Source organism: Monodon monoceros, unplaced genomic scaffold (genome assembly GCF_005190385.1).
Source record: "Monodon monoceros isolate NGI ecotype Baffin Bay Population unplaced genomic scaffold, NGI_Narwhal_1 Super_Scaffold_5, whole genome shotgun sequence".
Taxonomy (NCBI): domain Eukaryota; kingdom Metazoa; phylum Chordata; class Mammalia; order Artiodactyla; family Monodontidae; genus Monodon; species Monodon monoceros.
Genome location: NW_021703782.1, coordinates 93,855,834 through 93,868,584, shown reverse-complemented (window position 1 = coordinate 93,868,584; position 12,751 = coordinate 93,855,834).

Here is a 12,751-nt window from a genome sequence, read left to right as displayed (position 1 = left end):
CTGAACAAGATTAGGACCCAGTGTGCTATGTGGCCTGTCTGTGTGGCTGGCGTTTTGAGTGCTTGACGTGGAGAGGGGATGGTAGGACAGATGGAGGCACCCAGAATATCACATTTTCCCTGCCCCCCCCTCGGCTCAATCTGGGTCATACAGCAGGTACGCAGGGGCACTGGAGCCACAGCCACATCTTTGGAACACCGTCCTTGAAGGTGATTTACAGATATTTTTAGCTCAAAATGCCAGGTATATATAGTTGTTAAACTGTAACGCTGTAGCCCTGAAACTGACATAGTAATATTTTAAGCGCACATTTATGTTACGAGGCAGAATGCGCAATGTGCATGGATGTTTGAAAGCACAGAGAGGTGGCCTATCTTAGGGCGGGTCCCAGAAACTGACTCTGAGATGGTGATGTGTGTGCCTGCGATTCATTAAGGAAGTGTGGTGGAGAGTCCAGTATAGCAATGGGGGAATCAGAAGGGAACGTGAAGAAGCCAAGCAGGATGTGATTACAGGCAAAGTCCTGGGAGGACAGTGGCAGCCTGATCCCACGGGGGACACTGGAGTGTAAGCTTGGCCTAGAGTTGTCCCCACTCAGGGCAAGGGGACAGGGCTTTCAAGTTGTCAGTCTTTGGACAAGGTCTGGGGGGAGAGGGGTGAGGCAGTGAATTCCCAATCACTTCCCACCCTCTATCTGTGCAGACCAAGCTGGTCCAGGAGCCAAGGGCAGTGGGTGTTAGAAGCAAAAACCCATGGAGGGAGCGGGGAGGGGAGGGGGCCAAAAAATGGTCTGCTACACAGCCCCGCTGCCAGCCCCAGTGCCCATTTCCTTCACCCCAGTCTTTCTGTGGTGCAAGAACACTTTGAGAAGCCCTGCTTTGTCCAGCCCTGTGTCCAGGGATCTGCCAGAAGTGGGTTGGGGGCAGTCGATTCCCCAGACTTGTACCACATCTGGCTCTTAGCTGCTCCTGTCCCCTCCCCAGCTTAAGGAGACCACCTGAGGCCAGAGCCCTGGATTCCGCTGGACCTCTAAAGCAGCCAGTATCCCCCAAAGCCCCAGCCCCTCCCATGGCACTCTGTATGCTCCTCTCCAGCCCTAGTACCCCTGCAGGGAATAACCCTCATCTGGCTGCAAGAGGGCTTTGTCAGGCCCCAGATCTCCTGGCATCAGACTCCAACACCTGTGCGGTCACGGGCAGGTGATTTCACCTTTCTAAAGCCTAGTTCCCAATGTAGAAAATGGGTGTGGTTGGCTGAGTAATGGCTCCCATATCCAGATTCCTGTTGCGTGTGAGTGTTACCTAGATGGCAAAGGGAGATGTGATTAAGGCATTTAGACGGGGAGGTTATCCTGGATTATCTGGTGGGCTCGATGTAATCACAAGGGTCCTTATCAGAGGAAGGCAGAGGGAGATTTGGCACAGCAGAGGAAAAGGTGTTGTGATGATGGAAGCAGAGGTTGGAGGGATGCAGTTCAAAGATGGAGGAAGGGACCATGAGCCCAGGAATACAGGTGGCCATTTATAAAGAAGCTGAAAAAGGCGAGGAAATGGATTCTCCCCGAGCCTGCGGATGGAACCTGCCCTGCCAACACCTCGACTTTAGCAAGGTGAAACTGATTTGGGGCTTCAGACCTCTCTTTGTAAGAACAAATTATTGTTGTTTTAAACCATGAACTGGTGGCAATCTGTTACAGTAGCCACAGGAAATAAATACAATGCGGATACTGCTACTTGCTTCTGGTGGAGGCTGGGATGCTGTGTGTGGGCCCAGACTCCAGGCTTGGAGTCAGCCCCAGGGAGACGATTGCAGTTGGGATGCTGGTGAACAAAGGAGCCATCTGACCTTATAAACACCACATCTTTTCCAGGCCCAAGTCCTTGTGCATCTGTTCTGAATCAAGAGGTTTTCGTCTATTACTGACTTGCTGTGTCAATTTCAGGCCAGTTACTGACCTGCCCTATGAACTCGTGACTTCCGGTGTCTTATACCAGCCATCTCCCCACTCCATCCAACCCCAGGGGTCAGGGAGCTCCCGGGCAGCTGCTGCCCACCGTTCCAAGTTTGTCCTCTGAAAAAAGGACAAGAATGAGTTTCTGGAAGTGTTGGTTCTGAAATTCCTGGGTCTGACTCTGGGGCTGTAGGCCATTGGGTATGAGGGTTCCCCTCCCAGTAGAACTTTAAGCTTAAAAAAATTCCTTTGCAAGTGGGCTTAGAAAGGCCAAGTTACTTGCCCCAAGTTGCATACCTTATGAGTGATAGTGGACAAATTTGGACCCACAGCTACCTGAGGTTCACAACGTGAAGCCCCAAGATAAGCATGTGTCCTGTCCTGTTGCCTTTGAAGGGACCTAAAACAATGCCCTAAGGCAGCTTGGATATTGGGAGAGGGAGGGGCCTCTGGCCACAACATCTTTACTCATAATGCTGGAGCTGGGGGCAGGCGGAAGGTATGACTAGACGGTTTCAGGGTCTGCAGCTAGATGGAGAAGACAGAAGAGGGCAAGTTTTGGGTTTGCAATAGGGCCTGCCCAAGCAAGTGCTGAGTTGGCCTTCAAATCACTTGGCACCCTCTCTGCTTGGAAGAAAGCAGGGTGAGGGATGGAGTAGACCACTGCGAGGATCGCAAGGACAGAGAACAAGGCACACCTCAAAGAGTCCATACCTCAGAGTCTGACATTTGGACTCAAATTCTACATCTACCACTTCCTGGCTGTGTGATCTTGGGCAAGTCACTTAACTTCTCTGAGCCTCAGATTTCTCATCATTTTTTTTATCACCATATTTATTTATCTATTTTTATTTTTTTAATTGAAGTATAGTTGATTTACAATGTTGTGATAGTTTCAGGTGTACAGCAAAGTGCTTCAGTTATGTAAACATATATATATATATATATATATATATATACTCTTTTTCAGATTCTTTCTTATTACAAGATTGAATATAGTTCCCTGTGCTATACAGTAGGTCCTTGTTATTTTATAGAGTGGTGTGTATCTGTTACTCCCAAACTCCTAATTTATCCCTCCCCCCACTTTCCTCTTTGGTAACCATAAATTTGTTTTCAATGTCTATGAGTCTATTTCTGTTTTGTAAATAAGTTCATTTGTATCATTTTTTGTAATTGGAGTAAAATTGCTTTACAATGTTGTGTTAGTTTCTGCTGTACAATGAAGTGAATCAGCTATATGTGTACATATATCCCCCCCTCTTGGACCTCTTTCCCCCACTTCCCCCCAATCTAGGTCATCACAGAGCACCAAGCTGAGCTCCCTGTGCTATACAGCAAGTTCCCACTAGCTATCTATTTTACACACGGTAGCGTATTTATGTCAAACCTAATCTCTCAATTCGTCCCACCCTCCCCTTCCCCACTGAACCCACCCCTTCCCCACCACGAGTCCACATGTCCGTTCTCTACGTCTATGTCGCTATTCCTGCCCTACAAATAGGTTCATCTGTACCATTTTTCTAGATTCCACATATATGTGTTAATATACGATATTTATTTTTCTCTTTCTGGTTTACTTCACTCTGTATGACAGACTCTAGGTCCATCCACATCTCTACAAATGACCCAATTTCGTTCCTTTTTGCAAATGAAGCAACGGACAAAGGATTAATCTCCAACATATACAAACAGCTCATGGAGCTCAATATCAAAAAAACAACCCATTAAAAAAAATGAGGGGGGGCTTCCCTGGTGGCACAGTGGTTGAGAGTCTGCCTGCCGATGCAGGAGACACGGGTTCGTGCCCCGGTCCGGGAAGATCCCACATGCCGCGGAGCGGCTGGGCCCGTGAGCCATGGCCGCTGAGCCTGCACGTCTGGAGCCTGTGCTCCGCAACGGGAGAGGCCACAGCAGTGAGAGGCCCGCGTACTGCAAAAAAAAAAAAAAAAAAAAAAATGGGGGGAAGACCTAAATAGACATTTCACCAAAGAGGATATACAGATGGCCAAGAGGCACATGAAAAGATGCCCAGCATCACTAATTATTAGAGAAATGCAAAACAAAACTACAGTGAGGTATCACCTCACACTGGTCAGAATGGCCATCATCAAAAATCTACAGACAGGGCTTCCCTGGTGGCACAGTGGTTAAGAACCTGCCTACCAATGCAAGGGACACGGGTTCAAGCCCCGGCCAGGGAAGATCCCACATGCCGCAGAGCTACTGAGCCCACGTGCCACAACTACTGAAGCCTGCGCACCTAGAGCCCGTGCTCTGCAACAAGCAGAGAAGCCACGACAATGAGAAGCCTGTGCACCGCAAGAAGAGTAGCCCCCGCTCACTGCAACTAGAGAAAGCCTGCACACAGCTATGAAGACCCAACACAGCCAAAAATAAAAACAAATAAATAAATAAATTTATTTTTAAAAATCTACAAGCAATAAACGCTGGAGAGTGTGTGGGTGTGTAGGGACCCAGTGGCAACCTGGGGAACTGGGAAGAGCTTTCTGCCACGAGGAAAGAGAACTGGGCTGCAACACAGCTGGATGCCAGACCTTGGGCAAGTCACTTCCTGTCTTTGGGCCTATTCCACCCCCTCCCCTCTGTGAAATAGGATTGGTCCAGGAGCCCTTTAAATTAGTGTCATTGATTTATTTCTTATAGGCCTGGTGCTATGCATATTTATTTACTCCCCTCAGCAATCCTATGAGGTCAGAGTTAAGAATCCCATTTACCTGAAGTTCAGTGGCAGCCACTGGCAGAACTAGGGCGAGAACCTAGGCCAGTCTGACGCCTTACACTGCCACCCTTCACGGTGCGCTTTCACTGAACAGTGGTTTATTTCTGTGCTGCTCTCACTGCAGGACCTAGGGCAAGTTCTCATCTCTCTCCAGGCCTGCGTTTGCCCACTTGTCTAATGATGGTTTTGAGTAGAATACACTTGGCGGGGAGTGATAATACCCACTTACCTTTTACGAGAGGATAGAGCATAGTAAGAGTTTACAACAGTGCCTGACATGTAAGTGCTCCAGAAAAGTTTATTACTACTGTTATGAAGCAGTAGTTTCGGCTATCAAAGTTTGTGGTTGCTCCCTCACTGTGGCTCTGTGAGACCCTGAACAAATGTCGTAACTCCAGGCCTCCCGTCTGCCACTGGGCGCGTTCCAGAAGGACACGCAATCTCCCAGATTTGAGATTTTCAGTCCTGGAGCCTGGATCTACGTCCGAACCCCTGGGGGCGGGACGTGGGCTGTCGCCTTTCTGCGATTGGTGGAGCTTCCAGAGGCCCCGCCTCCCAGGGCCTCGCCCTGGCCGTCACAGGCCGGCCTCCGGGATTATGCAAAATATCGCCGCCCCGCCCCGCGCCCGGATTGGAGGCCTTTGTTTGCCGCTCAACTCCGGGAAACCACCCGCGCGCCGTGGCGGCCAGCAGGTGAGACGCGGGGAGGGGTTCGCGGTGGGTCAGGGGCGGGTCCTGGCCCCTCGCAGGGTCTCAGTTTCTCCGTCGGCGGAATGGGGAGGGAGAGTGTACAGCATGGGTGGGCTCCGATCCACAGGGACTGCGCAGCTTTCGGCCTCTCCCACGTGGAAACCCCAGAGCACGGGAAGGAGACGGATTGCCGCCCCGGGAATAGGAGGGAGCCCTGGACGGGCTATCAGGGTCCGAGTCCAAACGCCGCCGGCCTATGGGTTGCGCAGTCTCTACTCTCCGGCCTCAGTTTCCACCTCCGCGCAATGGGGGAGTTGGCCGTCTCTCTCTCTCTCTCTCTCTCTCTCTCTCTCCAGCTGGGGCTGGTCACCGGGAGGGGAGGGGTCCCGAGGGAATCCGGAGGTGGTCCCTGGCTGGGCCTCGGGCTGTGTTTGGGTTGGAGGTGTGGCCCGGGTAGCTGTGGTTACAGGGGTGGTGGCACTTCTCTGTCGTGGGATTTGTGTGATATTTGCTCACCCGGCAACAACCTGCGTAGCCTGACAACTCGGAGCCGTGAGCCCTCCCCGGACGCCTAACGCAAGTTTCTTTTCATCTTTTTGGCAGGGGTACGGAGGTAGAGCAAGGGCCAGCATGAGGGTGGGCAGCTCCGACAGTGGTAGGAACTGGAACGAACTGAAGGAATAAGGCCAGCCTTTCTTGGTACGAAGATGGGGAGACTAAGGCCCAAAGAGGGTCTGAGACTTGACCAGGGGCACGCAGCGGGGCGGCCGCCGAGCTGGCCTCTCCCCTGTGTGATGGGTCTGGCACAGGCAGAGCCAGAGCCTTCTTGCTGCGTGACTTTGGACAAGACTCTTCCCTGTTCCTTTCCCTGGCTTTTGTTGAAAGAAATGACAGGTTGGAGCGGATTATTACCTACGTTTGGAAAGCTTCTGCTTCTCAGTAAAAGTTGGAAAGGAAAATTGCTGATAACAAACCTGGGCTGTTTTGGAGCTGAGAAGAGAAGCTGAGATTGGCTGCAGTGAAAAGAGACATTGTTTCTGCCCTCTAGAACAGAAGGAAAGGAAATGACTGAAACTGAAGCATGAAGGACTGAGGTTAGATACGTATAGGGACTTCCACAGAAAAATTTCGAGGCACCTCCTTTGGAGTAGGTGGGTTTTATTTTTTGGCGGTTGGTTTTGTCTTGTCAAGAAACAGAATTTCCACCTATCCATTTGATGGGGCCTAAGTCTGGCTTACTTACCAATAGGGGTGGACCCCATGGTCTTTGGAGGATTATTTGGGTTTATTCCCAAGGGCGGTCTCAGTTCTTCAGAAAGAGGGACAAGGTGCCCATGTGAGGACTTTAGGCAAAGACCCAAAGTCCAGTGGTTTGCATTTGAAACATGTGATTTGGGTTGTTTCTTGCAAGGGGGTTTCATCAGCTCTCATCAGCCTGCAGAGTCCGCCAGAAGTGCCAGGGTTTCCAGAGAGACTGGGAATGGCCCCGGCACTGTGGCTGTCATGCTGAGAGGGTGTTTTGGAAACTGGTGCACACGAAGGACATTTCAATTTACCCCCATGAAATGGAGAAGAAAGACTATTTTTTAAGCATCCTGCTGAGTCACCAGTTGAATTTCAGGTCCTTTTTATGTTTCCTCAGTCCAGGAGGTGGGACAGATCTGGAGACTGAGAGTTAGAAGAACTTGGATTGAATCCCCAGCCTGGCTTCAGTTCTGAGTGCCTCAGTTTTCCCCTCTGTAAAATGGGAATGGTAATGCCACTTTAAGGCTCAAGTGAGGTGGCATCACAGAAAGTTTTTAGGCTACATTTTAAGTTTGGAGATGAGGAAACTGAGGCCCACAGAAAGGAAGGCATAACAACAATAATACCGTTGATAATAATAGCTAATGGTTATGGAATGCTATATTCCAGCCACTATGCCAGGGGTTTTACTGCATCGAGTGAGGTCTGGGAGGGCAGGAGCTCTTGTCCATCTTGTCCCCAGTCACCCTCCCCGTGCCTAGTACAGAGCCCTACACATAGTAGGTACTCAGTACATTGTTGTTGATCACCTAATATTCACCTCATTGCCATAAGATGGGTGCTATTGTTGTTTTCATTTTACAAATGAGAAGCTTGAGATTCAGAGAGGTTAAGTCACTCATCTGAGGTCACACAGCTCTTCACTGGGATTAGTCGGTTATTACTTTGGGATTTGCAGGGGTGTGTCATCTGGTGAGAGCTGATTGTGTGCATCTCTTCCCAGGGCTGTGTTCAGTGATATTGTGTTGGTAGCTTGAAACTGACCGTAATAAGGGTATTTACATTATAGAAATTAGTAAATGCCACATTCAGAGCTTTTTCTTTTTCTTCCTTTCTCCTTTCCTACCTTCCTTCCTTCCTTTCTCTCCCTCTCTCTCTCTTTCTTTCTCTCTTTCTTTTTTCTAATAAGAGAGCTGCATGTGAAGGGTGTTGGGTGATGGAAGATGAGCCTTGCTCTGCATGGCAGCCAGAAGTTGGAGGGTTCCTGGTGGTACAGGAAGACCAAAGGGAGCCAGGCCAAAAGGCCTGCACCCCACTACAGCTCCCCTGAAGTGTGGGATTTTGGAAGGAAACTTTTATGAGATGAGGCTCCTAGTCTGTGGTGTGAGTTGTGTAAAGCAGCAGCTCTCTGACTTGGGAACAGGTTGTTGAATTCCAGGCCAAAATGTCTAGCCTTTAACGTGAAAGTGACAACAGCCCAATTTGATGGTCTTTAAGCAGGGAAAGGCTTGGTCAGAATGATGCTCTAAGGTTTATCCAGCAGCATGTCCTGAAGGGATTGGAGGATGAGTTGGGGGCATGGTGGCCGGGAAGAGGCCCCGGTTGATCAGGGGAGCCAGGAGGAGACTAACAGCACCCCTGATTTTCTGAGCACCTCCTGTGTGCTAAGACTGGTAAACACTATCCCATTACTTTACAAGCATGTCCCTGAGGACAGTGTTACCCTCAGTCTGTAGATGAGGATATAGAACATATGTTAGGAAACATATCTAAGGTCAGAACCACCAGATTTGGACCCAGGCCTCTCTGCCCCCAAACCCTCACATTTTTGCTTTCTCAGTCCCTCCTCCATTCCAGCCTACAGTCCCATATTGGCTCTGATCTTCCTTGCCAAGTGTCAGCCAAACTCCAGCTCGGCTGCAGAGAGAGACCCCCTGCTCTCAGCGGTGGTCTTGTACCAGCCCCCTGGATCCTTGCCAGCATTCCTCCCACCCCCCACTCCAAGCTGAGCCTATTGTGGGGGAGGGGCCAGTGAGCAAAGCCAGAGTTGGATGCCCAGCTGTGAGTCTTCTCAGTCTTGGGACCACAGCCAAGAACCAAGGACCGGGAGGGACCTCAGGGTTCAGGAGGCTGCACTCAGCCCCCCACCCCCCAATCAGGGATTCATTCCGAAGGTAATGCTTTACTTGTGGGTGCAGATCCAACTCTGCCCCTAATGTGCTGTGTGACTTTGGGCAAATTGTATAACATCTCTGAGCCTTTTCTCATCTGTTAAATGCCTGATTATGAGGCTCCAATCAGATAACACATGCCATGTCCCAAGATGTTAAGAGTGGCTAAGGCAGGGATTGCTTCCTTTCCTTTTTTGTGATCTTCACATAATCCTACATGTTGTATAATGGCTATATGTGCCGTGTGAAAAAGCACATGGTGTCAGAGTCTAAAAAGAGGAAGAGAGAAGTTGTGGGATGGGGATACAGAATGTCACAGAATGTCAGAGCTGCCAAGGCCCTCAAAGAGCCCAACCACTCTTCCCAACTTTCATAGGCGGGAAACCAAGGAGGGCCAGGCCCAAGGTCTCATCAGAATGAAGCCCTGCACAGGCATGCAGCAGTGGCTTTTGTTTGTTTTGCTTCGTTCTTTTAAGAATAGTAAATGTTAATAGTAAACAGTTAACATTTTAGTAAACATGTTAAATGTAAATAGTAATGTTAAAAATAGTAAATGTAATGTGTTTAGTAATGGTAAACATGTTAAATGTAAATAGTAATGTTAAAAATAGTAAATGTTACTCTTATTTTTAAAACAACTGTTATTTTTAGAAAACACACATAAGGAAAAAGAGTAAACTTGCCTTAGTTTTCTACCTAATAATAATTATTGTAAACATTTTGGAGGAACTCTCTCTCTTTTTTCCTTCCTCTTTCCCTTCTCTTCCTCCACATTTTACTGTGTTTTTCTTTAATGGACTCACACTAGATACACATTATTTTATAACTGGCTTGTTCACTTAACATATCACAATTTTTTAAGTCACTTTATTGTCTTCTACAGTATGACTTAATCACTGCGTAATATTCCTTTGAGTGGAAATGTCATCATTTATTTTAATGATCCTCTGTTATTGGACATTGAGGTTGTTTCCAACTTTTCCACCTACTGTAAGGTTCAGTCGCAAAGTGATTAAGATTGTAGTGTCTGGTTTCAGACAGCCTGATTCAAACCCAGCTTACTTTCCTGTGAAATGGGCATAATAATTCCTACCTCCTTGGATCGGTATGAGGATTAAATAATGAGTTTCTAATCCATAGAAGGGCCTTTACATAATAGGCGCGCAATAAAGTTTTGCTGTTAGCAACGCGTTCCCGTCACATGCACGTTTTTTTGGATTCTTTCCATGGAACATACATTTGAGAGTGTGGGTGCGTATGTGTGCGAGTGTGTGAGCATGAGTGTGTTTTCCTCAATATGACCACACCCTTCTCATAACCCATGTTTCAGTTGGCTGAGGAAGGCCTGTTTCCTCCCCTCCTTAATGATTCAAGGTGGAGACACAGTTTCTAGCTGGGTCAGTGACCCCCAGACCTGGTTTGGGGGCCACAGGGAGAAGAATCACTGGGATATGGCAGCATTTCTCTCCACTTGGTTGGGAGGGCTGGCCGTCCCCTTTCGTGTAAAGGACTCAAAGCTTGAGCTGTGGTTGGTATTAGGAGAGCCAGGAAAATTAAACTCAGTCCTTCAGGGAGCAGGCCATATGGGCGTTTCATGAATATGGCCAAAGTCATTTATTCATGAGCTCTGTGCCAATTGGGCACTGGCCAGGGCTTTAGGTACATAGCCTCATTGACCAAGGATCCTGTAAAGCCCCATTTTACAGATGAGGAATCTGGAGTTCAGAGAGGTTAAGTGACTTGCCTAAGGCCACACAGCTTTCAAGAGAGAACCTGGAGGCCTCTGATTATTCACAAAGCCCATGTACCCTGAACACCTGCTCCCCGCAGCCTCCCACCAGCACAGTGTTTCTGCCTGTGTGGGCAAGTGGAATCAAGAACCCAGGAGATTTTATGCTAGAAGGTCACTTCCGATAACCTCAGAGAGAATCTCATTAAGCCTCAAGTCTCCAAAGCTACGAGAGGGAAAAGCTTTTGTCCAGCATCACTCAGGCTGGAACTTGGGTCTCCACTTCCCAAGCCAGGCTTCCGTAGGTTCTTCTGGGTTCACTCCTGAAATCCTCCCCTGCTTCCTCACCCCCACATCCCCGTGGATTTTAACTATGGGGGTAAATTCAGCAACCTGGGCAGGAAGGAGTGGGTGACCTTGGGATGGGTTTTCATTTCTTCCCCAGGGAAGGGAGATATCAGGAGCTCAAGGAGGGGCAGAGGGTGAAATAACAGCCTTCAGCCCCCATGAATCCTGAAGTCGCCAGCCCCTGGTTTCCCCCAGGATGGCTGAGAAGCCCGGTGGCTCCACTGTACCCCCTGGACCTCAGGACATCATGTGAAGGAGTGACTGTCCAGGGCTCATCACATCAGCAAGCAACGCCCATCCCAGTCCTGGCCCTGTCCTGGGAGGCACGGGGAGACTTTAAGAAAGAGATTCACCTTCCCCACTTAGGTGGGGCTTAAGAATGACAGTGGAGGGAGGGAGCAGGGAGGGTGGGCAGTGGGAAAGTGGGTGAGAAATGGCCACCGCGGTGTTAGAGCATCATGACCCAGGGGCTGGGGGAACAAATGGCCGAGGGCTTACTGGGCTCCTGTGGTGAGGACTGGCTGGCTTGTGCAGCCGTGGCGCTCCAGGCATGCTTCTGATGGAAGAACTCAAGCCCTGGCAGTAGGGGCCAAGGTGTTTTGTTTGCTCTTTTGTTTCTCCTGGATGACCAGGAACTAATCTCTTCCCCATCTGTGGGCCTCAGTTTGCTGACCCATACAATGGAATCATACCCCTGTCCTGCCTACTTCCCAAAGTGATTCTCAAGCATCTAGTGCTGTGAAGGATGAGAAAGCACTTTAGAAAACTGAAAGGCTCTGTGAGGAACCAGAGTCTCCTTATGAAGTTAGAACGTTGGCTTAGTGAATTGCAATTTGTTGGTGATAAACTCCACTCCTGATTTTCTGGTGCCCAGTTTATTAATAATCTCCATAGGCTACACGGTGTGAGCACCAAGCATGGTCGTTAAAAGACTCGGGTCTTTTTGTGTCTGAATGTACAGCAGCACTCACAAGCTTTGTGACTATGGGCAAGTTGCTGCAGCTCTCGGGGCCTCTGTTTACCTACCTGTAAAATGGGGATGTCACATCACCCTCACTGGATTGATGTGAGGGCCACAAGCCAGGCTGGGGTGACTGGCTAGATTCAGTAGATCATCCAGCATGTGTTCACTGTGCTTCTCCTGTGTGTCAGGGCCTGTGCTGGGCACGGGGATGTAATGGTGCACTTCACAGAGCTCCCAGTGGTCAGGCAGACAGACCTGACATCTAATTCCAAATGGCAAGTCCCTGAGGAGGGCACATGGGGCTGGGATCTGCAAGCTGCCTGCAAGTTACCAGGGAGAAGAATTGGGGTTGGGTGATGAGGGCGAGCACCGGGTGTTTGTCCCAGGGACACCAAGGAGCCCCGTATTGCCCGAGCATGCTGAGGGCCAAGAGACTGGAGCGGCGGCCAGGGTGTGGAGTTTCATCTTCTTTCTTAGAGCAGTGGGCAACTAGCAGAGTGTTTTAAGCACAGAAGGGCTGTGTTTGGACACTTCCATTTTGGAAAGAACCCTTGGTGCAGTGTGAGGAATGGATTGGAGGGACCTAAGAGCTTTCCAGGAGAGGCCGTTGCAGAAGGCCACGAGGGGATGGAGAGATGGGATGGATTCTGGTGAGATTTAGGAAATAAAATCAATAGGAGTTGATGATGGATTGATTTGGGGATGTGTGAGGGAGAGGGGAGTATCCAGGATGACGGTCAGTTCTGGCCTGTGCACTTGAGTGAAAGATGGGCCAAGCTTCGTGGGGAAGGGTGGGTTTGAGGGTAGCAATATAATGAATGAGCTCAATTTGGTTAAGTATTGATAGAATTTGGCCGTGGGTGGAGATGGTGTGCCGTCAGGGGGTACCACACAAGCCAAGGCAAGGAGG